This window comes from Pseudophryne corroboree, chromosome 8 (assembly GCF_028390025.1).
Source record: "Pseudophryne corroboree isolate aPseCor3 chromosome 8, aPseCor3.hap2, whole genome shotgun sequence".
NCBI lineage: Eukaryota > Metazoa > Chordata > Amphibia > Anura > Myobatrachidae > Pseudophryne > Pseudophryne corroboree.
The window spans coordinates 442,389,128-442,416,705 of NC_086451.1; the positions used below are offsets into that span (position 1 = coordinate 442,389,128).

The 27,578-nt window shown below is 51.0% G+C and overlaps 1 long non-coding RNA gene across 2 annotated transcripts in view; it reads right to left on the reverse strand.

The window, feature by feature from the left end:
- Nucleotides 1–27,578, reverse strand: part of LOC134949510 (uncharacterized) — a 75,501-nt gene that overhangs the window by 16,630 nt on the left and 31,293 nt on the right. Inside the window, exon 2 of one of the 2 annotated variants that reach the window (XR_010183171.1) lies at nucleotides 18,175–18,492. This is a non-coding gene — a long non-coding RNA (uncharacterized LOC134949510). The remainder of the gene's footprint in view (nucleotides 1–18,174; nucleotides 18,493–27,578) is intronic. The other variant, XR_010183172.1, reaches the window with a different exon arrangement.

Genomic DNA, 27,578 nt, shown 5'->3' on the forward strand with positions numbered 1-27,578 from the left:
CTCCCAAAACGGGTAGGAGAGCGCTGAGAGTCCTGTAAAACGCTCGGCCAAACTGTGATGCAGAGGCCGCAAAAGTGTCAAACTTGTAGAATTTGACAAAACGAATGTCGGTCCGACCAAGTAGCCGCCCGACATAAAGTCTTCATGGCGACCCCACGGGCAGCTGCCCACGAAGGTCCCACAACGCGCGTAAAGTGCGCTGAAATGGAAAACGGAGGCTCCTGAGCAATCGCTGGGACCCCGGCTATTTAGTACAGGAGCATCGTACCGAACAAAGAAGAAAAACCCTTTGTTGAATAGCCTAAGACCTCTGTAGAGAGAGTCGGCGAGCCCTGACAACAGTCAAAGAGGACTGAAAAACACTAGTGTCAGATTTATATGAAAAAACGGACATCCCCTTTGGAAGAAACGACCGCTGAGGCCGAAGCTCAGCCGGGGGAGTTGCCAATAGAGAACTCCCTGAAGGAGAGCCCGAACTTACGGCCGCCAGGCTAATCTCTTTTGGAAGAGAACCGAAAAAGGCAGAGACCTAAAATTTAGGTCCATGTGGTTTGAAGCGCAGCGGAGCAAAACCTCCCAGAGAAACCAAGGATGACGGCTGAATGGTAACTGAAAGAAGGGGAAAAACCCCTTTTATCCTTAGTATGTCCCATACAGTTTTCCAAAAGTGGCAAAAGCGAGAAGAGGTAACAGACTTCTGAAATCGGGGCCCAGTAGGCCTAACCGAACTAGGGAACTCCTCTTCTGAGGTCTCGTGAACAGTCACACGGTTAAATGAAACCAGTGTAGGATTGAACAAAGAAAAAGGACCCTGTTGAAGTAGACAGTCCAGTCGAGATAGGAGCCAAGGCTCCTCTACTGACAACAGGTGTAGCCGTATCTTCAAGTCATGGGTGGCCGAACCCGAGCCACCGAGAGGACTAGCACGCATATTCCCCTCCTTTTTTTTTTTTTTTTACCGAAAGTAAGGTAGAAATAGAAAAGGAGGCAGGATAGAATAACCAGAAAATCCCAGGAGCCCTGAGGGCATCCTCGGCTACTGCCGCCAGAGCGCACGTCCGAGAGTAGTAAAGGGTTAAAGAGTCAGTCAGAACGCCCTGAGGTCGATTCGAAATCTCCACCCACAGCAGACCAGCTGACAAAACTCTGGGGAATGTTCCTTCACCCAGGAGTCTGACCTGGTGGCTTGTGGAAAGAAGATTGTTGTCTCCCGCTCAGAGGGGAATGTAGGCGACCATCATTGCGTCGCAACTTGACTGAAGAAATAAAGTACCTGGTGCCGAGGGGGGAAAAATCCTCTGACGGACCGTGTTGAGAAAACATCTATGAGGAGCATAAATTGGATCTGTGTCGAACCAGAAGCTCCTGGATCCTTTGGATATTTAGAAGCCACCCAATGTACAGAGTGTGATAGTAGCAGTAGTTTGTCCCATTAGGGAACCAACGTCACCTCCTGCCCCTGAAAAATAGTTATTCTGTGATCTTCCTGAACCCTGTGGGAGCGGAAGAGAAACCGAAAGGAAAGGACCGACAGTGAAAATGAGAATCCTGTAATGCGAATCTGAGAAAAACCCGATGAGGAAACCCAACGGAAATGAGTAAACAGGCATCCCTGAAGACAAGGGACGCGTAAAACTCCCTTTCTTGTTAAAAGTAGCAATCACAGACCGAAAGGATTCTAAGGCCAGAATAGGCCTGGCCGAGTCAACTGGCTTCGGAACGTGAAAAGAAACAAAGGCCTGAGAACTGTCCCGATTCAAATGATATGTGAAACACAGGGATCAACCCCCCTTTGCGGTTAGAAGCATATGGAGCGCCGCCTGCAGTATGACTCTCTTTTCATAGTAAATCGTCCGACCCCTGCCAAGGGACTCCCGAGACGGTTGTACTCCAAAATCTAGTCTGTAATCGCCCAAGCCTTCTCCCACCGACCTGCGCCTACCCTGGGACCCTCCAGGTGGTAGGAAAGTCTGACCTGTAGTGTGAGTATAGGATGATATAAAATCAGCCTGGACCGAGGAGGATGAACCTCTGCTTCAGCTTTTTTTTTTTTTTTTATCAAATCCCCTGGCGACGGAGATATCGCCCGTGTTGGGTCGAAAGCTTGAAAGGGCAGGGAAAAAACTAAAGGAAAGACCGGTAAAGGTCTGTTTTGGAGCTGGGGCAGTAGTAGGAGAAAGCAAAGTGGACTTACCTCCAATGGTTCAAGAAATCCTGCAGAAAGTTCCTTCACCTGAACCATCTGCCTGTAGGATTTCATGTTCACCTGTCACTGTCGCAGCCTCAGAGGTAGTCAGGTTAAGACAGCCCAAGCGAAAATGCAGGTTCGGAGTCTGCAGACGTGAAGACCTCCAAAGAACATAAAGCAGAATCGTGATTCTGACCTGTACCAAAGTATCAATTGATCCTGATGCGAAACATCATGTAACCTATAAGACAATTGTTCCACAACCTACCTGCTCCGGACAAGGTAGAACCCCGTTGCCGTATATGTGCGTTCGATGGTTCCCTGAGCAAGGTTGCCTCAGGAAAAAAAACTGCAGCTTGTTGGACCGGCGATACATCGAGGGGTATACCCTGGAGAGGTACTGATACCATTTCCTGCCGTCTGCGGGGAAAGGATAGGAAAACAAACATTGTTTGATACCTGAAATTGTGTATTCGGGTGTCTACCGGAGCCTGCCCAGCTCATTCGATGCTGGACCAGTCGCTGTCATTTCGTCATTGGCGTCGAACCCTGATGGACTTGACGTGTCCGCCTCCTTTACCTGCAGTCTCAGACGAACTGCTGTATAATGCACCTGGATATTCTGAGACCTTGGTTCAGACTCCACAGAAAACAGACATCATCAGTATTGTAACATGGAAGGTTAGCAAGGATCCTTTAGAAACCTTGGAGAGGTGAAATGACGTATAAGGTCTCTGGTTACCAGTGACATTACCTGCATAATCTGAGCTGTTCAAACAGGAGTGTCCTGCAGGTGCGTGGACGGCTCTGCAGATGGCTCCACCGCATACTTCACACCTAAGAGGGAATTCTTTGACTATCCCAGGTGAGACAAACTAAAGGAGAAAAGGTGGTTAAATAAACACAGCCCTATGTAAGGTCTGCACTATAATGTGTAGTGACCGACACAATTCAAATAAACTTTCTGGAGCAGCGGAGACCTGAACCAGTAGCGCTGCGCTGTGGGACAGGAGTCTTAGCCCTAGGCTATAGGAGGTCCCGTTAAAGTTTTTTTTTTTGGATTTAAACCTCTGTTCAGATATCCGTTACTAGTATACAGAGCCACAGTGCTATTTGTCGGATGCCTTAGACACATTCCCAAATTACAAATAGCATTAGTAACTAGTGACACCAAGGAATAATAAAGGGAAGGCAACACCCCGCCCTGCGTTGAGGGCTGAAGAGATGGCTGCCCCGCTCAATCCCCACCTAACGGGCATTTCTCTTGCTATGAACGAATTAAAGATGCGTAGCCCTATGTAATGTCTGCAGTATTACCTGCAGTGACAGAATAGGAGCTTTGAAGTAGGTTTTTGTTGGGGTCCCAACCTTGGTCCCTGTGTTCAGATGTACCCGCTACTCGTGTACTTGTCTGATGCCACACACATTCCCCATTACAAGTGAAATAAAGGAATAATAAAAGGAAAACCCGGATGGTCACCCAAAATGGCGGTTAGCCAGTGATAAAAGCTGGGGAGAAATGTTATGTGGCAAGGCGGAGAATGGCCGCCAGATTGAAACTCCCCTGGGCTATGAGATAAAACCTATATAGTGCTGAGCCACTGTGACTGCATAGTGTATATTAACTCTTATAACTGAACATCCAATATACATGGGACTTTATCTATTTGTGTATGCAAGATTAGCCCCCTATGGAAACACTGCAAATATGAAGCCAGGTCTGTACCTGGATGTGGCAGAGGTTTCCCCTGCAGGGAGGATTACACTCTCACCAGCACCACCTGTCTGAGTTGTGCATTAAACTCGGATAAATGGCCACTACACTATAACAGTGGCCGGGGAGCGGAGAGCGCTGAGCCCGCTGTACAGAGCGGGAGTTAGCTCCGCCCCCCGGTTATGGCGCCTTATTGAAAACCTATAGCTACCGAAGCGGGAAGCGGAGGGCTGGACCTGCGAGTCACCGCGGGGAGCGTTGAGCCCTGTATCTGCGAGCCGCTGCCGGGGAGTGTTGCGCTGTACAGAGCGCGAGTCGCCGCCGGGGAGCCGGGAGCGCTGAGCCCGCTCTACAGAGCGGGACTTAGCTCCGCCCCCTACGTTCAAGGCGCCAATTTAAAAATTGCTTTGCGCTCCAGCGGGATCCCTGTGCCGGCTCTGTGAGTCGCGCTGAGCGGGGATCCGTGCGGGGGGAGCGGGGAGGTGTAATGAGGTTCACTACAGATTAGAACCTGTGATCTCAGTTCCATAAAACTCCGCAGCAACTTACATGTATAATCATCTACACAGCCTCCCCCATACATCCTGTCTGTTTCTCCCTGAGGAGGAACAGGTAAGGATACATGAACCACCCAGTACATTACAGCCCCAGAGAGCCCTTCTGGAGTGGGTTGTACAACACTAAACAGTGCATTGTTCTAAAAACATAAATAGCCACCACAAATAAAGTACAGCTCACTCACCACTGCTGCTGTTCTTGGTGGAGCGGCCCCGACACGCGCCGCACGCAGCGGTGTCCGGCCGTATATACTTACTCCAGCTGCCGGAATCTTCTGCCGGATGGAGCGGCCCCGACACGCGCCGCACGCAGCGGTGTCCGGCCATTTTTGATACTCACCGCTGCCATGCTGCCGGAATCTTCTGCTGGATGGAGTGGCCGCGACACGCGCCGCACGCAGCGGTGTCCGCCAACTCAGGAGAGCTCAGTGTCTCCCTCAGCCGGGGCCCATCCCGAGCCGCACGCAGCTGCGATGGGACCCCGCCGGCAGCTCCCACGGTGCAGACTGGCAGTGGCAGAGCTGCCAGTCTGTGCATGTGTGTAAAGAAAAATAAAATAATAAAGAAAAAAGAAAAATTTCTTCAGCTAAACCCAAGTGAACCAGCTCACATCGGGCACTAACTAAGACTGGCTTGGAGGGGAGATAGTAGGGGAGGAGCTAGCCACAGTGTGAGAATTTTTAAAGTGCCAGCTCCCAATTACTGCCTACTATTTCCCCATTGTAACTACGCTCCAGTGGCCCCTAGTGGATGAAGGAGAAAAAGGGTTAATGGTAACACTGCTTTCACTACTAATAACACCTATTGTTGTTGATCTGAGTATTATTTAAAAAAATGCTATTTTATTGGACCAATGCATCTTCTATTGTCTAAGGCAGGGGTGGGCAATTATTTCAGCTGAGGGGCCACTTGACATTTCCTGTCAGTATCCGAGGGCCACATACAAAATAGCAGCTCCCCCCACTTGCCAAAAATATAGGGACGTGCTTCATGTGGAAGGGGTGTGGGCAAAAAATAATACAGATTCATATTAGGCTGCACAATAGTCTCCATTATTCAAATTGCGCCACACAGCGCCACTTACACACATTACACCAGATAGAGCCCCTTTTACACAGTATGGAAGGTAGAGCCCCTTTTACACATTACACCAGATAGAGCCCCTTTTACACATTACAGCAGGTAGAGCCCCCTTTTACACATTAACATTTTATTTAGGATAATTATTGTGCAGCAAGCAAATTATCCAGTGTCTTATGGCCCCTCGGGAAAGGTGTGACACGGTGACAGAACACGGGGAGGGGGGGTGACAGTGACAGAACACGGGGTGTGTGACACGGTGACAGAACACGGTGAGGGTGACACGGTGACAGAACACGGGGGGTGTGACACGGTGACAGGTGACAGAACACGGTGGGTGTGACACGGTGACAGAACACGGTGGGTGTGACACGGTGACAGAACATGGTGGGGGTGACACGGTGACAGAACACGGGGGGTGTGACACAGTGACAGAACACGGGGGGGTGACAGTGACAGAACATGGGGGGTGTGACACGGTGACAGAACACGGGGGGGGGGGGTGACAGTGACAGAACACGGGGGTGACATGGTGACAGAACACGGGACGGGTTGGTACAGCGAGAGCTAAAGATCTCTCCCCCAAACCTAAAAACAGACTGACGCCACTGCCCGCACACACAAATATACGCACACTATCACACACACACACTATCACACACACACACCCCTTTCTTTCTCTCACTCACTTTTCCCATTAACTTTACTGATCTGGCTGGCTGGCAGTGGCAGGAAGGATGGATCTATTCTGTACAAGTCTGGCTCTTGTCCCGTGTAGCTCCGCCCCCTGAGGCCCCGTGTAGCCCCGCCCCCTCATTGGCACATAGCTCCGCCCCTTTTCTGTTGAACCCAGCCGTTGTCACTGGGGACTCTGGAGGAGGAGGAGGCTGCTACAACGCAGCAGCAGGGGAGAGAGGCCTTCTTTATTAATTTGAAGCAAAAAGTCAGTCCCACTGCACAGGCCCACGCACCCGAGCTTAACGTCTGTTTTTTGTTTTTCTGAAAGCCTAGGCGATTCTCGTGCCTGTGGTGGCGCGCCAAGTGCCTAAAGTGAGTAATAACCCGGATTATAATCCCTTCTCATTTCCACATTACCCTATTTCATGGGTCTTCAACCTGCGGCCCTCCAGGTGCTGTGGAACTACAAATCCCAGCACTGCCTCCATTTTAGCATGTCTTAATAGCAAAACTATGGCAGGGCATGCTGGGATGTGTAGTACCACATCAGCCGGAAGGCCGCAAATTGAAGACCCATGCCCTATTTTAAGGGTTAATTTACATTGAAGTGGTGGCGACTGGAGCATTACCAGAGATTTCGCCCCCGTTTTAATGTAACCTATAAAAGGAGACGTGAATGAGGGATCAGGGATCTCTGACAAAGTGACTGTTTCTTGGCATGTGATGGTATCTAAATGCACATTCTTTCCCACTGTAGGTACTTGTGCTGCTGTTTCACAGCAAGTGGCCTTACTGGCCAGTAAGGTAAGTACACAGGAGGCTCACAGGGGTAGGTCACATTACAGGACAGAGGGATACTGGCGCTCGTTACCACAGCACCACAGTAGTGTCAGGGACGTTGTAGAGTTGGTGCCATCTCCTCAGATTGCCTTTAGGGATAGTTATGGTGTTCTGGCAAGATAGGGACTTTACATTCATGGCATGAAGCCTGAATGGTAATTACACGGTGAGAACCAGAATAATGGGGGCTGCGGTCTGCAGCGTCACTTTTCCTCCCAGTCCCTTAAATAATAAGAATGATAACTATACCAGTTCATTCCAATGCTCCACAAACAGCAAAACTATATTCACGAACAGTACTAATACCTCACTTACACCGCCAGCATATAACACGGGTTATTGCATATAGATGTGCATAACCCTTGTGATCTCCCAGCGCCGACCCCGCTGCGTCACAGGCAACGTCACCAACCCGGCAATATGCCGGGCTGGTGACTGTGGTGGGAAAGGGGGTTGACGTGGGTCACAGCCAGGTAGCACCCGTGACAGGCTCCCGGCTGTGACCCGCGGTTTTTGTTGGAAAATAGGTTTCTCTAACGTCCTAAGTGGATGCTGGGGACTCCGTAAGGACCATGGGGAATAGCGGCTCCGCAGGAGACTGGGCACATCTAAAGAAAGCTTTAGGACTATCTGGTGTGCACTGGCTCCTCCCCCTATGACCCTCCTCCAAGCCTCAGTTAGATCTCTGTGCCCGAACGAGAAGGGTGCACACTAGGGGCTCTCCTGAGCTTCTTAGTGAAAGTTTTAGCTTAGGTTTTTTATTTTCAGTGAGACCTGCTGGCAACAGGCTCACTGCATCGAGGGACTAAGGGGAGAAGAAGCGAACTCACCTGCGTGCAGAGTGGATTGGGCTTCTTAGGCTACTGGACATTAGCTCCAGAGGGACGATCACAGGCCCAGCCATGGATGGGTCCCAGAGCCGCGCCGCCGGCCCCCTTACAGAGCCAGAAGACAGAAGAGGTCCGGAAAATCGGCGGCAGAAGACATCCTGTCTTCACCAAGGTAGCGCACAGCACTGCAGCTGTGCGCCATTGCTCCTCAGCACACTTCACACTTCGGTCACTGAGGGTGCAGGGCGCTAGGGGGGGGCGCCCTGAGCAGCAATAAAAACACCTTGGCTGGCGAAAATACATCACATATAGCCCCCAGGGCTATATGGATGAATTTTAACCCCTGCCAGAATCCATAAAAAAGCAGGAGAAAAGTCAGCGAAAAAGGGGCGGAGCCTATCTCCTCAGCACACTGGCGCCATTTTCCCTCACAACTCCGTTGGAGGGAAGCTCCCCTGGCTCTCCCCTGCAGTCACTACACTACAGAAAGGGTTAAAAAAGAGAGGGGGGCACTAATTAGGCGCAGTATTAACAATACATCAGCTATAAGGGGAAAAACACTTATATAAGGTTATCCCTGTATATATATAGCGCTTTGGTGTGTGCTGGCAAACTCTCCCTCTGTCTCCCCAAAGGGCTAGTGGGGTCCTGTCCTCTATCAGAGCATTCCCTGTGTGTGTGCTGTATGTCGGTACGTTTGTGTCGACATGTATGAGGAGAAAAATGATGTGGAGATGGAGCAGATTGCCTGTAATAGTGATGTCACCCCCTAGGGGGTCGACACCTGAGTGGATGAACTGTTGGAAGGAATTACGTGACAGTGTCAGCTCTGTATAAAAGACAGTGGTTGACATGAGACAGCCGGCTACTCAGCTTGTGCCTGTCCAGACGTCTCATAGGCCGTCAGGGGCTCTAAAGCGCCCGTTACCTCAGATGGCAGATATAGATGCCGACACGGATACTGACTCCAGTGTCGACGGTGAAGAGACAAATGTGACTTCCAGTAGGGCCACACGTTACATGATTGAGGCAATGAAAAATGTTTTACACATTTCTGATAATACGAGTACCACCAAAAAGGGGTATTATGTTCGGTGAGGAAAAACTACCGGTAGTTTTCCTGAATCTGAGAAATTAAATGAGGTGTGTGATGATGCGTGGGTTTCCCCCGATAACAACTGATAATTTCTAAAATGTTATTGGCATTATATCCTTTCCCGCCAGAGGTTAGGGTGCGTTGGGAAACACCCCCTAGGGTGGATAAAGCGCTCACACGCTTGTAAGGGCTCTATCCTCTCCTGAGATGGCCGCCCTTAAGGATCCTGCTGATAGAAAGCAGGAGGGTATCCTAAAATGTATTTACACACATACTGGTGTTATACTGCGACCAGCAATCGCCTCAGCCTGGATGTGCAGTGCTGGGTTGGCGTGGTCGGATTCCCTGACTGAAAATATTGATACCCTAGATAGGGACAGTATATTTTTGCCTATAGAGCATTTGAAAGATGCATTTCTATATATGCGTGATGCACAGCGGAATATTTGCCGACTGGCATCAAGTCTAAGTGCGTTGTCCATTTCTACCAGTAGAGGGTTATGGACACGTCAGTGGTCAGGTGATGCGTATTCCAAACGGCATTTGGAAGTATTGCCTTATTAAGGGGTGGAGTTATTTGGGGTCGGTCTTTCAGACCTGGTGGCCACGGCAACAGCTGGGAAATCCACGTTTGTACCCCAGGTCGCCTCTCAACATGAGAAGACGCCGTATTATCAGGCGCAGTCTTTTCGTGGATAAGTGGGCAAAAGGTTCCTCATTTCTGCCCCGTGACAGAGGGAGAGGAAAAAGGCTGCAGAAATCAGCCAGTTCCCAGGAACAGAAACCCTCTCCCGCCTCTGCCAAGCCCTCAGTATACGCTGGGACTTTACAAGCAGAATCAGGCACGGTGGGGGGCCCGTCTCAATGAATTTCAGCGCGCAGTGGGCTCACTCGCAAGTAGACCCCTGGATCCTTCAGGTGATATCTCAGGGATACAAATTAGAATTCGAGACGTCTCCCCCTCGCCGTTTCCTAAAGTCGGCTTTACCGATGTCTCCTTCTGACAGGGAGACAGTTTTGGAAGCCATTCACAAGCTGTATTCCCAGCAGGTGATAATCAAGATACCCCTCCTGCAACAGGGAACGGGGTATTATTCCACACTGTTGTGGTACCGAAGCCGGACGGCTTGGTGAGACCGATTCTAAATCTAAAATCTTTGAACACTTACATACAGAGGTTCAAATTCAAGATTGAGTCACTCAGAGCAGTGATTGCGAACCTGGAAGAAGGGGACTACATGATGTCTCGGAACATCAAGGATGCTTACCTTCATGTCAAAATTTACCCTTCTCACCAAGGGTACCTCAGGTTTATGGTACAGAACTGTCACTAGCAGTTCAGACGCTGCCGTATGGATGGTCCACGGCACCCCGGGTCTTTACCAAGGTAATGGCCGAAATGATGATATTCCTTCAAAGGAAGGGAATTTTAGTTATCCCTTACTTGGACAATTCCCTGATAAGGGTAAGATCCAGGGAACAGTTGGAGGTCGGTGTAGCACTATCTCAGGTAGTGTTGCTGCAGCACGGTTGGATTCTCAATATTCCAAAATCGTAGCTGGTTCCGACGACTTGTCTTCTGTTCCTAGGGATGATCCTGGACACAGTCCAGAAAAAGGTGTTTCTCCCGGAGGAGAAAGCCAGGGAGTTATCCGAGCTAGTCAGGAACCTCCTAAAACCGAGCCAAGTCTCAGTGCATCAATGCACAAGGGTTCTGGGTAAAATGGTGGCTTCCTACGAAGCAATCCCATTCGGCAGATTCCACGCAAGAACTTTCCAGTGGGACCTGCTGGACAAATGGTCCGGGTCGCATCTTCAGATGCATCAGCGGATAACCCTGTCACCAAGGACAAGGGGTCCCTCCTGTGGTGGTTGCAGAGTGCTCATCTTCTAGAGGGCCGCAGATTCGGCATTCAGGACTGGGTCCCGGTAACCACGGATGCCAGCCTGCGAGGCTGGGGAGCAGTCACACAGGGAAGGAATATCCAGGACTTATGGTCAAGCCTGGAGACATCACTTCACATAAATATCCTGAAGCTAAGGGACATTTACAATGCTCTAAGCTTAGCAAGACCTCTGCTTCAAGGTCAGCCGGTGTTGATCCAGTCGGACAACATCACGGCAGTCACCCACGTAAACAGACAGGGTGGCACAAGAAGCAGGAGGGCAATGGCAAAAGCTGCAAGGATTCTTCGCTGGGCGGAGAATCATGTGATAGCACTGTCAGCAGTATTCATTCCGGGAGTGGACAACTGGGAAGCAGACTTCCTCAGCACGACCTCCACCCGGGAGAGTGGGGACTTCACCCAGAAGTCTTCCACATGATTATAAACCGTTGGGAAAAACTCGACAGGTATTGCGCCAGGTCCAGGGACCCTCAGGCAATAGCTGTAGACGCTCTGGTAACACCGTGGGTGTACCAGTCAGTGTATGTGTTCCCTCCTCTGCCTCTCATACCCAAGGTACTGAGATTGATAAGATGGAGAGGAGTAAGCACTATATTCGTGGCTCCGGATTGGCCAAGAAGGACTTGGTAACCGGAACTTCAAGAGATGCTCACGGAGGATCCGTGGCCTCTACCTCTAAGAAGGGACCTGCTCCAGCAAGGACCCTGTCTGTTCCAAGACTTACCGCGGCTGCGTTTGACGGCATGGCGGTTGAACGCCGGATCCTGAAGGAAAAAAGGCATTCCGGATGAAGTCATCCCTATCCTGATCTAAGCCAGGAAGGATGTAACCGCAAAAACATTATCACCGAAATTGGCGAAAATATGTTGCGTGGTGCGAGGCCAGTAAGGCCCGACGGTGGAAATTCAACTGGGTCGATTCCTACATTTCCTGCAAACAGGAGTGTCTATGGGCCTGAAATTGGGGTCCATTAAGGTTCAAATTTCGGCCCTGTCAATTTTCTTCCAAAAAGAACTAGCTTCAGTCCCTGAAGTTCAGACGTTTGTAAAAGGGGTACTGCATATACAGCCTCCTTTTGTGCCTCCAGTGGCACTTTGGGATCTCAATGTAGTTTTGGGTTCCAAAAGTCACATTGGTTTGAACCACTTAAATCTGTGGAGTTAAAATATCTCACATGGAAAGTGGTCATGCTGTTGGCCCTGGCCGGGGCCAGGCGCATGTCAGAATTGGCGGCTTTATCCTGAAATAGCCCTTATCTGATGTTCCATTCGGACATGGCGGAATTGAGGACTCGTCCTCAGTTTCTCCCTAAGGTGGTTTCAGCGTTTCACCTGAACCAACCTATTTGTGGTGCCTGCGGCTACTAGGGACTTGGAGGACTCCAAGTTGCTAGACGTGGTCAGGGCCCTGAAAATATATGTTTCCAGGAGGGCTGGAGTCAGGAAATCTGACTCGCTGTTTATCCTGTATGCACCCAACAAGCTGGGTGCTCCTGCTTCTAAGCAGACTATTGCTCGTTGGATTTGTAGTACAATTCAGCTTGCACATTCTGTGGCAGGCCTGCCACAGCCAAAAATCTGTAAATGCCCACTCCACAAGGAAGGTGGGCTCATCTTGGGCGGCTGCCCGAGGGGTCTCGGCTTTACAACTTTGCCGAGCAGCTACTTGGTCAGGAGCAAATACGTTTGTAAAATTCTACAAAATTGATATCCTGGCTGAGGAGGACCTGGAGTTCTCTCATTTGGTGCTGTAGAGTCATCCGCACTCTCCCGCCCGTTTGGGAGCTTTGGTATAATCCCCATGGTCCTTACGGAGTCCCCAGCATCCACTTAGGACGTTAGAGAAAATAAGAATTTACTTACCGATAATTCTATTTCTCATAGTCTGTAGTGGATGCTGGGCGCCCATCCCAAGTGCGGATTGTCTGCAATACTTGTACATAGTTATTGTTACAAAAATCGGGTTATTATTGTTGTGAGCCATCTTTTCAGAGGCTCCTCTGTTATCATGCTGTTAACTGGGTTCAGATCACAGGTTATACGGTGTGATTGGTGTGGCTGGTATGAGTCTTACCCGGGATTCAAAATCCTTCCTTATTGTGTACGCTCGTCCGGGCACAGTATCCTAACTGAGGCTTGGAGGAGGGTCATAGGGGGAGGAGCCAGTGCACACCAGATAGTCCTAAAGCTTTCTTTAGATGTGCCCAGTCTCCTGCGGAGCCGCTATTCCCCATGGTCCTTACGGAGTCCCCAGCATCCACTACGGACTATGAGAAATAGAATTATCGGTAAGTAAATTCTTATTATTACACATTGTCTATCAGCAACATCACATTTCTCCTCCCCTGTTCCCCATGTTACAGAAGATAAGAATGTATCTCCTATATAATAGCCCTATTCTGTGACATTGTGATTCATTTGCTAACGCTGGGCGGAGTCACAACACTGGGCGGAGTTAGTCAAATGAGTCACAGAGATCTGGCCAAATCTACAGGAGACTAGGAGCAGAAGCAGATGGTATGGGCATTGGGCATGGCACAGGCAGGGGTGCAGACCTCCCAGCTTTCTGCAGGAGCTTTCTCCAGGCAGAAGGAGGGACACACACTCGTCGAAAAGGGGGCGTGGCTTCACGGGAGGGTCCCCGTTTTCGTCAGTGAGGGGGCATGCCCAGCGCTCTGTGAGCTGCTGGCATGCTCCCAGGGGCTGATTATGAGTCCGGGGGGCCCAGGGCACTTGATACAGGGGAGCCCTATCTCATTGCTGTGCCTGCTGGGGGTTGGGGGCGTGGCCTAATCGCGGGACGAGCGGCCACGCCCCCTTATGCAAATTACGAGTTAAATTTTTATTTTTTAAATGGGATTTTGGCCCCTCAGCTAGGGCTAAATCCAGCGGAGGTGGTCGCTCCCCCCTACACACCCGCACAGGCAGAAGAAAGCAGGGAGACTGCTGCCTCCCTGCAACACCACAGACCTGCCAATACGCAGCAGCCTCCCTGCAACACCACAGACCTGCCAATATGCAGCAGTGTGTGCTGACTGTAGCACAATGCTGCCGCTGTTGCTGGCAGGACGGGGGGGGGCTTCTGAGCTGGGACAGAGCTACTCCAGCCGGGGGGCCCCCTAAAACTGTGGGGCCAACGGTACGTATCCCCTGCCCCCCCTCCCTTAATCCGGCTCTGCTGCTGGAACCCCCCCATTAATCCGTACCCCCTGATGCCCCCTCTCCCTCTGTGTCCACTATTCACCGCTGCTCTGCTAAGCAGAACAGCGAGTACAGGAGCTTTCCAACTGCCCCCCCCCCCCACCGCGGGACACTGCGACCCGCGGGTGGGACAGCGGGACAGACCCCAAAAAATGGGACTGTCCCGCGAAAATCGGGACATTTGGGAGGTATGGGGTTGTGTGAGGGGTATGTCATACAGACAGACGGACACCGGCTCACTGTGTGCTTGACCCCCCACATCGGCAAACTCAGCAGGGTCTCTCTGGTGCAGAGGAGCGTCACTTTCTGGCACACTCCACGCTTCTTAGCTGCAGTTTAGTGGGGCACCTGCCGCTGTGCAGGTTCCATACTGCCTCTGTTATCTCCAGCCCCGGCAACCCCACCGCTAGCTGCAGCGCTGCCACCCGCAGTGGAGTGCGCCCAGCTCATTCACACACTTTAGCTGGCGGGTAGCGCTGCAGAAATCCGAGCTGCTTGCAGGCTCAGACCCACTTCTCCCTCCAGCCGCAGCGTCTCCTGGGAGCTAACCAGTCACTCCCAGTCTCCCCTTACCACAGTGCCCGGAAGCCGTGAGGTCCGCGCCACGTGCATGCTATGACCCCCTCCTCCCTCCAGCCGCAGCATCTCCTGGGGGCTAACCAGTCATTTCCAGTCTCACCTTACCACAGTGCCCGGCAGCTGCGCGAGGTCTGCGGTGTGTGACTGAGGAGGGGGGGGGGGGGGATGCGGACGGGCAGAGGAAGCAGGACTCCAGCCTGAGAGAGTCAGCCATGCCAAGTCTCCAGCAGCAGCAGATCCCAACAGGTTGGAGTGGAACAGCAGCAGCCAGCAGCAGTGACTCCGGTAAGACACATCTGTCTGTCACCACTGTTTTGTCCCTAATACCAATCTCTCCCGTGCCCTGTTTTCTGTCATGTCCCTGTCACCCCTGGCCTTGCCCTGCCACCCTTATCCTGGCCCTTTCACCCTTATCCTGGCCCTTTCACCCTTATCCTGGCTCTGTCACCCTTATGCTGGCCCTGTTACCCCTATCCTGGCCCTGTCACCCCTGTGCTTGCCCTGTCAACCCTATACTGGCCCCGTCACCCCTTTCCTGGTCCTGCCGCCCCTACCCTGGCCCTGTCACCCCTATCCTGTCCCTATCATTTCTGTCCTGGCCCCGTCACCCCTGTCCTGGCACCGTCACCCCTGTCCTGGCACCGTCACCCCTGTCCTGGCGCCGTCAACCCTGTACTGACCCTGTCACCCCTGTCCTGGCCCTGTTACTGCATACCCTCCAACTACCTTTTATGGCATGTACAGTACCCGCAGCGCCTCCAGACCTCTCCCCAATGCACCACACCTCCGCACCTTCCCCTCCACCACATGCGGCACTCCACCCCTCCCCCACATGCTGTGCCTCCAGACCCCCTACACCACCCGTGGCTCCCACTCCTCCACCCCTTCACCACCCACAGCACCTCCAGGCCCCTTCCACCATTCACCCCCCTTATATGTCTCCCCCCACACCTGCCCCCCTCCACCCGCAGCATCTGCAGACACCCTCCTCCATCAGCGGTCCCCCCCTCCCCCACCCCTCCCCCACCAATGGCACCCCTGCACCTGCCCCTCCACCACCTGCAGCACCTCCGGACCTCCTTTCCCATCCGCCGCAACACCCGTACCTGCCCCTACCCTACCCAGGGTGCCTGCGGTCCCCTACCCCACCCCCGGCACTCCCGTCCCTTCCCATCCCACAGCACCTCCGGAACCCTTCACCCATCCACAACATCCCCACACCTGCCCCTCTCCTACCCGTGGCACCCCTGCCCCTCCCCCACCTGCAGTGCCTCCGGACCCCTCCCCCATCTGCATCCCCCACTCCTCTGCCCCTCCCCCACGCGCAGCACCTCCCGAACCTTCCCCATCCGGGCCCCACCCTCACTTCTGCCCCCCCCTCCACCCGCAGCATCTACAGACACCATCCGCAGCCCCCCCCCCCCCGCACCCGCTACATTCTGTACATCGTGCCCTGCAGGTGCTGTTCACGCCGTTGCTAGGGGCTGCGCCTCCTTCACCATCGCACGCCCTTTCATTGTGCAATATTTAACCACTAACAAAGGAATGCAGGTAATACTCCATATAATACAAATATTAAACCCCAGAAAGGCATGCAAGGGTTAAGGGGGCGTAGCCCCTTGCGACGGTGTGAAGAGCGCCCGTAGGGCGCGATGAAGCACCTAGTTCAGTAATAATCACTGGTGGATTTCCCACTAGGTACCCGAGGCCTGGTGGGCGCCACCTGCTGGGAAGGGAACAACAGGCTGCTACCCCCGTCACATGCAATTTATTCAATGGCAGAGGCAGTCTGGGGACCAGGGCTTACTGTGTCTGGACCTATTCTATTACACGCCAGCCCCCTGACAGTGATTTTTTTTGTTCCCTTAGGCCCCCTTTTTCCTGTTTCTCCCCGCCCTCTTCTTTCCTCCCCTTCCTATTACTCCCTGCCCTCCCCCCAAAACCGCCATCTGGCACACCTCCCCTCCCTCCTCCCAAAACCGCCATCTGGCACATCTCCCCTTCCTCCCCCCAAAACCGCCATCTGGCCCACCTCCCCCCTCCCTCCCCCCCAAACCGCCATCAGGCGCACCTCCCCCCCTTATCCCTCTCCCTCCCTCCAAAACCGCCTTCTGGCGCACCTCCCACCCCTCCCTCCAAAACCGCCATCTGGCGCACCTCCCGCCCCCCTACCCCTCTCCCACCCTTCCTCCAAAACCGCCATCTGGTGCACCCCCCCCCCCCCCCACCCCTCTCCCTCCCTCCAAAACTGCCATCTGGCACACCTACCCCCCTCCCTACCCCTCTCCCTCCCTCCCTCCCTCCCTCTTCAAACCGCCATCTTCGCACCCCTTCCCCTCCCTCCCTCTAAAACCGCCATCTGACGCACCTCCCTCCCTCCCTCCCCCCCTACTCCAATTCAACTCCAGCAGAAGAACAGTGAAAGAGGGAAGAGCCAGTTATCATCCTGACTCCATGCCCTCCATACACTGAGAGTGGAAACTACAGCACCAGTGTTTCCTGTAATTCCACAATGAAGGTAAGTCACTTACTGTACCTGTTACACTTATCATTTATTAATAACGTGCAGCAATATATATTAGACATGAAGAGCACTGGAGGTTACGCAGTCATCATGATTTTTGACATCCGTGATGTCAACGTGTTCATAATGTTGACATTAAACATGTCGACAGGCAGAATGTCAACACATGAATTTAGGGTTAGGCTGCAGTTAGGGTTATGGTGCAATCAGGGTGGGGTTTATGGTGCAACGTGGGTGAGGATTAATCTAATAATAAGTAATACTTACCAGGAGCCACATCTGCCGGGTTGTGGGTGACAGTACAGATGATCTCCCTGCCTGTAAGATCTCACGCCCGCTGAGAGCAAGGGACAGTCTGCAAACTACTTGCCACTGTACACGTGTACTCACACACTGCTGAATACACTTGTATAATGGCAAGTAGTATGCAGACTGTCCCTTGCTCTCAGCATGAGGTAGACTGTGACCTTGCAGACAGAGTAGCCAGTGTGGTAAGTATTATAGGTGTAATGGGTGGTGGTGGTGAGGGGTTGGAGAACCTGTCATTGTGTGTGTCCCTTATACCTGTACTAAGGTGTCCCCCCTACTACTAATACTACTGTGCCTAGGGGCTTCCTGACCCCTAAATCCCCCCGCTGGTAATAATCCTGTCTCCACATATGCTATGTACATCACAGTAACATGACTTTATTTCCACTAATTACAGGTTACCATCACCAGAGACCCCACCCCATTATTCCACCTGCTGGAGACAGCAATAATTACATATATGTGGGGTGTGACCTGGACATGCATGGTGGAAGAAGAAAGTCCTGCAGTTCCCACAACCAATGAGTGTACTGCATTGTCTAACGCACCAAATCTCCTCCTACCAGCATATAAAGGATGATAATAATAACACTGTTATAATGACAATAAAACCTTTGAATCTTAAATCATCCTGAGTCTTAATTCTGTGGTTACCCTGAGACTCCTGCTTACCTGTACCTGATGTCCATCTACTGACCTCTGACCTCTGTGTGCTTCCCTGATCCTCCGCTCTGCACTGCGGCCCGCCACGCTTCCAGATGCTAAGCCGCCATTACTCTGCTCTCCTGTCTGTGGCCCCGCTGTCTGGTGGAGCTTCTATTCCTGCCTCTGGATTACTCACAGCTGCCTGTCCCCTTCCTGCTGAATGCTCCTATGGCGCTGACCCTCTGTTGTGGTCTCCGGCCTACCACCATCTTCAAAGCCTCTTGCTGATTGCTGTGTTGCTCCAGGCGCCGCTGCAGCTGCTCAGTGGTACTGCAGGCCGAGGAACTGAAAAATCAAAAAGTAGTGATTTACACAATAATAGCTCTGACTGAAATTGCACATATTGCTGAACATCTTCCAGATGAAGACAGTAACAATGGATATCCTGGGTGACGTTTATTGAGGAGCTACAAAAGACCAGAGAACACAATTCATGCTCCTTCACCACCACCTAGAAATAGGGTCAGAGGTGCTGAAAGAGAAACTGGCAAAAGAGCAGAGCACTGCTGCCAATGTTAGTGCTGGGAGGAGAAGACGAGGGCCCTGCACGTGAGAGCTTAGGTATTATGGGGAAGGGGAGAACAGGGGGAAGGTGACCTGGTAAGGATATGTGGAGGAGATGTGCAGGGTCTCTGGATACAGAAGCTGCTGTCCTAGAGGATCCATAACTATTCCTAGTAGCTGTGTGTGGGTGTGAGGTTTAGGCCTCAGTATTCCTATGCCCCCAGTACTGATAATGATGTGGGTATACCTGCACAGCCTCATTCCAGAACACTCGCTGGCCTGATTCAGAGTTACACACTAGTCGCCCATATAAGCGGTAACACTGTGTGTCTGTGACATAGATGCTGCTGTATAGTCACCTATAGTCAGAGCTGCACACACCTATGCAGCCACTCCGCCCCCGCCGATCCACATGTGGATGTAGCCATCACTATTATCGCATTGGTTCCTCTCCTCTGTGTAAAAGCCGTATTCCTGTCTACACTCCCGCCACGCTCCCTTACCCTACATGTGACTATGCCGTTACCTCCCAGTTACATCTACTCATCTGGAGGCTGGATTGTGCCCGTAGCTGCTCAAAGTCACATACAGTATGCTCCGCTGCAGAGTGGTCTACACAGCGGGGCTAATTCAGATCCCAAAGAACCTGCATCCTGCGCAAAAGTACCGATGTCCACCTCTGCAGCACTGCACCTTGCCCAGACACCACTGCGGCACTGCACCTTGCCCAGACACCACTGCACCTTGCCCAACCACCTCTGCGCCACTGCACCTTGCCCAGACACCTCAGCGGCATTGCGCCTTGCCCAGACACCTCTGCATTACTGCACCTTGCCCAGACACCTCTGCGCCACTGCACCTTGCCCAAACAACTCCGCGCCACTGCACCTTGCCCAACCACCTCTGCGCCACTGCACCTTGCCCAGACACCTCTGCGGCACTGCACCTTGCCCAGACACCTCTGTGGCACTGCACCTTGCCCAGACACCTCTGCGGCACTGCACCTTGCCCAGACACCTCTGCGGCACTGCACCTTGCCTAGACACCTCTGCGCCACTGCACCTTTGCAGCACTGCACCTTGCCCAGACACCTTTGCAGCACTGCACCTTGCCCAGACACCTTTGCGGCACTGCGCCTTGCCCAGCCACCTTTGCGGCACTGCACCTTACCAACACACCTCTGTGGCACTGCACCTTGCCCAGACACCTCTGCAGCACTGCACCTTGCCCAGACACCTTTGCAGCACTACACCTTGCCCAGCCTCCTTTGCGGCACTGCACCTTGCCCAGCCACCTTTGCTGCACTGCGCCTTGCTCAGACACCTTTGCGGCACTGCGCCTTGCCCAGACACCTCTGCGGTACTGCGCCTTGCCCAGTCACCTCTGCGGTACTGCGCCTTGCCCAGTCACCTCTGCGGCACTGCGCCTTGCCCAGCCACCTTTGCGGCACTGCACCTTGCCCAGACACCTTTGCGGCACTGCACCTTGCCCAGACACCTTTGCGGCACTGCACATTGCCCAGACACCTCTGCGGCACTGCACCTTGCCCAGACACCTTTGCGGCACTGCACCTTGCCCAGCCTCCTTTGCGGCACTGCACCTTGCCCAGACACCTTTGCGGCACTGCAACTTGCCCAGCCACCTTTGCAGCATAGCACATTGCAGCAGCCACCTTTAACACACTCACATAGATGCACAGCGGCCTGACACACACACATAACACACATATATTTACAGCAGCCTGACACACACACGGGACGCAGTTGAAAATAGGATTTTAATACCTACCGGTAAATCCTTTTCTCTAAGTCCGTAGAGGATGCTGGGGATGCTTCAAGAACCATGGGGTATAGACGGGATCCGCAGGAGACATGGGCACACTTTAAGACTTTGAATGGGTGTGAACTGGCTCCTCCCTCTATGCCCCTCCTCCAGACTCCAGTTTAAGTAACTGTGCCCAGGGAGACAGACATTTCGAGGAAAGAATTTATTGCTAACCACGGTGAGCATTTTACCAGCTCACACCTCCAGTATACCGCAGAACGTGGCATTCAATAGAAAACCAGCCGACGGCATGAAGAATATGCAGCAATACGCTGACATAAAGCGTAACACAACCTGTGTGTGTAAACACAACCAATAACAGCATAACGCATGCCATGGCATGAATATCGTCAGCAAAAGGCTGACTTAAACGCAACACACCATGGCCCTCATTCCGAGTTGTTCGCTCGTTAGCTGCTTTTAGCAGCATTGCACACGCTAAGCTGCCGCCTACTGGGAGTGAATCTTAGCATAGCAGAATTGCGAACGCAAGATTAGCAGAATTGCGATTACAAATTTCTTTGCAGTTTCTGAGTAGCTCGAGATTTACTCTGCCACTGCGATCAGTTCAGTCAGTTTCGTTCCTGGTTTGACGTCACAAACACATCCAGCGTTCGCCCAGACACTCCCCCGTTTCTCCAGACACTCCCGCGTTTTTCCCAGAAACGGCTGCGTTTTTCACACACACCCATAAAACGGCCAGTTTCCGCCCAGAAACATCCACTTCCTGTCAATCACACTCCGATCACCAGAACGAAGAAATTTCTCCGGCAAGCCGTGAGTAAAATACCAATCTTTTTAGCAAATTTACTTGGCGCAGGCGCAGTTTGCGACTAATCGCACCGATGCGAAGAAAAATAACGAGCGAACAACTCGGAATGAGGGCCCATGTGTGTAAACATACTCAATAACTGCAGATACAGTACGCACTGGGACGGGCGCCCAGCATCCTCTACGGACTAAGAGAATAGGATTTACCGATAGGTATTAAAATCCTGTTTTCTCATACGTCCTAGAGGATTCTGGGGATGCTTCAAGAACCATGGGGTTTATACCAAAGCTCTAGAACGGGCGGGAGAGTGCGGATGACTCTGCAGCACCGATTGACTAAACAAGAGGTCCTCATCAGCCAGGGTATCAAACTTGTAAAACTTCACAAAGGTGATTGATCCCGACCAAGTAGCAGCTCGGCAAAGCTGGAATGCTGAGACCCCTCGGGCAGCCGCCCAGGATGAGCCCACCTTTCTGGTAGAATGGGCTTTCACCGATTTCGGTAACGGCAATCCTGCCATAGAATGAGCCTGCTGAATCGTATTACAGATCCAGCGTGCAATAGTCTGCTTGGAAGCAGGAGCCCCAATCTTGTTGGGAGCCCACCGGACAAAGAGCCTCTGTTTTCCTAATCTGAGCCGTTCTGGCGACATAGATTTTGAAAGCTCTGACCACATCGAGAGACTTCGATTCCGCCAAGGCGTCAGTAGCCACTGGCACCCCAATAGGCTGGTTTACGTGAAACGATGAAACCACTTTTGGCAGAAATTGCTGACAAGTTCTCAACTCCGCTCTATCTGCATGGAAGATTAAATAGGGGCTTTTGTGAGACAAAGCCGCCAATTCAGACACCCGCCTTGCAGAGACCAAGGCCAACAGCATGACCACTTTCCAAGTAAGGAATTTCAACTCAAGCTTACGCAAAGGTTCAAACCAATGAGATTGCAGGAACTGCAACACCACATTAAGATCCCATGGTGTCGCTGGGGGCACAAAGGGAGGTTAGATGTGCAGCATGCCCTTACCGAAGGTCTGAACTTCTGAAAGGAAGGCCAATTCTTTCTGAAAGAAAATAGATAAGGCCGAAATTTGTACTTTAATGGAGCCTAACCTTAGGCCCGCATCCACCCTGCTTGCAAAAAATGGAGCAAACGCCCCAGGTGAAATTCTTCCGTAGGAGCCTTCTTGGATTCACACCAAGACACATATTTTCTCCAAAAACGGTGGTAAAGCTTCGCCGTTACTTCTTTTCTAGCCTGAAGCAGTGTGGGAATTACTTCACTGGGAATACCGTTTCGGGCTAGGATTTGGCGTTCACCCGCCATGCCGTCAAACGCAGCCGCGGTAAGTCTTGATACACGAACAGTCCTTGCTGTAACAGGTCCTCTCGTAGAGGAAAAGGCCAGGGATCTTCTATGAGTAATTCTTGAAGATCTGGATACCAAGCCCTCCTTGGCCAGTCCGGAACAATGAGGATCGCCTGAACCTTTGTTCTTCTTATGATCTTTATCACCTTCGGAATGAGTGGAAGTGGAGGGAACACATAGACCGACTGAAACACCCACGGTGTAACCAGGGCGTCCACCGCTATTGCTTGAGGGTCCCTCGACCTGGAACAATATCTCTGAAGTTTCTTGTTGAGGCGAGACGCCAGCATGTCTGTTTGAGGAATTCCCCAACGACTTGTCACTTCTGCAAAGACCTCTTGATGAAGACCCCACTCTCCTGGATGGAGATCTTGTCTGCTGAGGAAGTCTGGTTCCCAGTTGTCTACACCCGGAATGAAGACCGCCGACAGAGCGCTTACATGTCTTTCCGCCCAGCGGAAAACTTTTGTGGCTTCTGCCATTGCCGCTCTGCTCTTCGTTCCGCCCTGGCGGTTTACGTACGCCACTGCTGTTAAGTTGTCCGGCTGAATTAAGACGGGCAGATCGCGAAGAAGATGTTCCGCTTGCAGAAGGCTTTTGTAAATAGCCCTCAATTCCAGAATGTTTATTGCAGACAAGCTTCCTGGCATTTAACCTGCTCACTGAATGGCCTTGTAGGCCGCAACCATCTTTTTCATCAACGGAACGTATTGATGGATTGACACTGTTGCAGATCCGATCTGACTCTGGATCCACAGAGCTCTTTCCACCGGAAGAAACAAACTCTCAACAGTTCTGTATCTAACATTATTCCCAACTCTGACAACCGCGTCGTTGGGATCAACAGTGATTCTGGCAAGGTCAGGAGCCAACCACTTTGTTGAAAAACTGTCAGGGAGAAAACAACATTTTGGACCACTTGTTTCTTTACCTCGCCGTACTCAGGAGAGCGTCCCAGTACAGAATAATAATGACTCTTACTATAGAAGGAAAACCATCATACCGCCATCACTCCGGTGAATTGGCAATGACAATCCTGAATAGCAAACCCAGGTAAGCCTAATGCGGAAGAAACCGTACTTAGACCCTCTTTCTCCTTTTACAGATTGGAGATCCCTGCCCTGAGAGATTCCATCTTGTAGTTCAACTTCTTAAGTAGAAATTTTTGGGGTTGTTCTGACCGAGCCGTCCGGCCTCAGAAGGACGAAAAAGCTTGAATAACAGCTTTTTCCTTTTTTTTTTGTGACCGGGACAGCAGGACAATGACCTGATCCTGACCCAACTCCTGTATGGCGTTGCATACTACCTCCCCGTCCAGAGGAGAATCGGTAAGGTCTATTTGAAAAATCAGTGAGGGGAATCGTCTGGAAACTCCAGACCCTTGGGACTCTATTCTTAAACTCACTGGTCCATGTCCATTCCAGGACTGACTGAAGAGTATTACAAGTGGTCCCACCGGTGTGGGCTCCCGCAAGATAGACCCAGCGACATGCGGTGGATATGGTAGAAACAAGAGGATGATTTCTGCTTCTGCGAACTTGAAAAAGATGCTGACCTCTTACCTTTTCACCTTCCTCTACCTGCAAAGAAAGGGAAAACCGTATCCATTTGATCGAAATGACTGCATCCTACACAAATGCGTCACCAACCGTTGTGAGGGAACATAGGTCAAGAAGGTAGACTTACCAGTGGTATCTGTCGAGATCAACTTAACAAAGCCATCCCCAAACCAGGTTTCACCTTCATAGGGAAGATACTCCAGTACTTCTCAGAGTCCGCCTCAGCATTCCATTGGTGAATCCACAACGTCCTCCTAGTCGAGACTGCCATGGAAGTGGCCCGCGATCCCAAGAGTCCTATATCCCTTGTAGTCGCACGGCAGTATGCTGCAATGATATAGACATGACTCAACTTCAGGAGTACCCTGCATACTACTACTCCCCCATGCGCATGCAATGCTAGCATAATCAACGTACATGCGGACACATAATTAGAGTATCACATATCTTCCTGCATACGATCCTTTGTGACAGAGCACTGTGCAGAACAGGGGTGACTCTCACTTTATTCTATCCATGAGAAGGAATAACTTTACCTCAGCATTCATTATAAAAATATATATATATATATATATATATATATATATATATACAGGTTGAGTATCCCTTATCCAAAATGCTCGGGACCAGAGGTATTTTGGATATGGGATTTTTCCGTATTTTGGAATAATTGCATACCATAATGAGATATCATGGTGATGGGACCTAAGTCTAAGCACAGAATGCATTCATGTTTCATATACACCTTATACACACAGCCTGAAGGTCATTTTAGCCAATAATTTTTGTAACTTTGTGCATTAAACAAAGTGTATCTACATTCACACAATTCATTTATGTTTCTTATACACCTTATACACACAGCCTGAAGGTCATTTAATACAATATTTTTAATAACTTTGTGTATTAAACAAAGTTTGTGTACATTGAGCCATCAAAAAACAAAGGTTTCACTATCTCACTCCCACTCAAAAAAGTCTGTATTTCGGAATATTCCGTATTTCGGATATTTGGATATGGGATACTCAACCTGTATATATATATATATATATATATATATATATATACATACCTTCAAATGCACCTATACACACATATATCTATATATATATCTAATACGTATACATATATCCTTTTGTCAGGAACAGCAGGGTCCCTAGTGACGTTAATACGTTCCAATCTGTATGAACAGGTACTGAATGCCGATTTTGTGGATCTGATCAGGAAACATTATGGTCAACATAAGAAACATTATTTGAGTCGATCTCAGGGAGTAGTAACTGGGCAAAATAAAATTTTTGCGACCCCGAGGGGTCAGAGAGAAATCAATTCTATGAATATGACTCCCTCCATAAATATTACCACGTCTGTGATTGTGCCACAGACCTATGTAACTTTACCATACATATATATATATATACATGTAGGTATAGCTCTTTCTGATATGCACCCAGCCACGTCGGTGTCTTCCATATAGTTTTCTCTTGGGAAAAATATACCTCTACTGACATGTTGACATTTATTTACATGTACCAAGTACTATTAGGAGTCGACAGTGCCGACATAGTCATTCCCTTTGTGGCAGAGCACTCAGCCTCAGATATGCCGACACACGTGTACCAAACACCCACCGACATTACACTGGCTATAAGGGATAGACCCCAGTACATTCTGTCATGGAAACACAGAAGGAGTTACCAGCTCATTTCCTCAGCGCTCATGATATAGTGTGCTTTTATGTTTAACTTATATTGCACCAAACAACTGTGCCCCCCCTCGTTTTTCACTCTGATCTGTACAGCAGTGCTTTGGAAGGACCAGCGTCTCTGTGAGGAGAAAATGGCGCTGAAATGAGCTGTGAGGGGGAAGCCCCGCCCCCTTAATGTCGCGTTTCAGCCCCACTATTACTTACAAATATTAATACTGGCGGGGGTTAAATATAGTGCCCAGTCTCTGTTGAGGATTTATATGCCGCCCCCCCCCCCCCCTCGTTTTTCACAGCGTCACTGTGAGGAGAAAATGGCGCTGGTTAGAGCTGTGAGGGCTAAGTCACGCCCCCTTAATGGTGCGCTTCAGTCCCGCTCATTTTTATATATTTATACTGGCGGGGGTCTGTATTTAGTGCCCAGGCACTGTATACTCTTTATGCCAGTTGCTTATGAGGTTTTATGCTGCCCAGGGCGATCCCCCTGCGCCCTGCAGTGCCGCTTTGTATGTGGGAGTGTGGCACGCAGCGCGCCCGCTGCGCGGTACCTCAAAGCAGTCACTGAAATCTTCTGCCGTCACTGAAGTCTTCTGATCTTCTTCTACTGACCCGGCTTCTGACTTTTGGCTCTGCAAGGGGGGTGACAGCGCGGCTCAGGGAACGAGCATCTAGGCGTACCTAGCGATCAGACCCTCTGGAGCTAATGGTGTCCAGTAGCCTAAGAAGCAGAGCCTTGAAACTCACAGAAGTAGGTCTGCTTCTCTCTCCTCAGTCCCACGATGCAGGGAGCCTGTTGCCAGCAGTGCTCCCTGAAAATAATAAACCTAACAAAGTCTTTTCCGAGAAACTCAGTAGAGCTCCTCAGTGTGTGACCAGTCTCACTGGGCACCGAATCTAACTGGAGTCTGGAGGAGGGGCATAGAAGGAGGAGCTAGTTCACACCCATTCAAAGTCTTAAAGTGTGCCCATGTCTCCTGCGGATCCCATCTATACCCCATGGTTCTTGAAGCATCCCCAGCATCCTCTAGGACGTATGAGAAATACCGGTTGTCGGTATCCCGAAGTTTAGGAGACAGACGCCGGAATCCCGACAGCTGGTGAAAATAAGAATTTACTTACCGATAATTCTATTTCTCATAGTCCGTAGTGGATGCTGGGACTCCGTCAGGACCATGGGGAATAGCGGGCTCCGCAGGAGACAGGGCACATCTAAAAAAGCTTTTAGGTCACATGGTGCGTACTGGCTCCTCCCCCTATGACCCTCCTCCAAGCCTCAGTCAGGTACTGTGCCCGGACGAGCGTACACAATAAGGAAGGATCTTGAATCCCGGGTAAGACTCATACCAGCCACACCAATCACACCGTACAACTTGTGATCTGAACCCAGTTAACAGTATGATAACACAAACGAAGTAGCCTCTGAACAGATGGCTCACAACAACAGTAATAACCCGATTTTTGTAACAATAACTATGTACAAGCATTGCAGACAATCCGCACTTGGGATGGGCGCCCAGCATCCACTACGGACTATGAGAAATAGAATTATCGGTAAGTAAATTCTTATTTTCTCTAACGTCCTAGTGGATGCTGGGACTCCGTCAGGACCATGGGGATTATACCAAAGCTCCCAAACGGGCG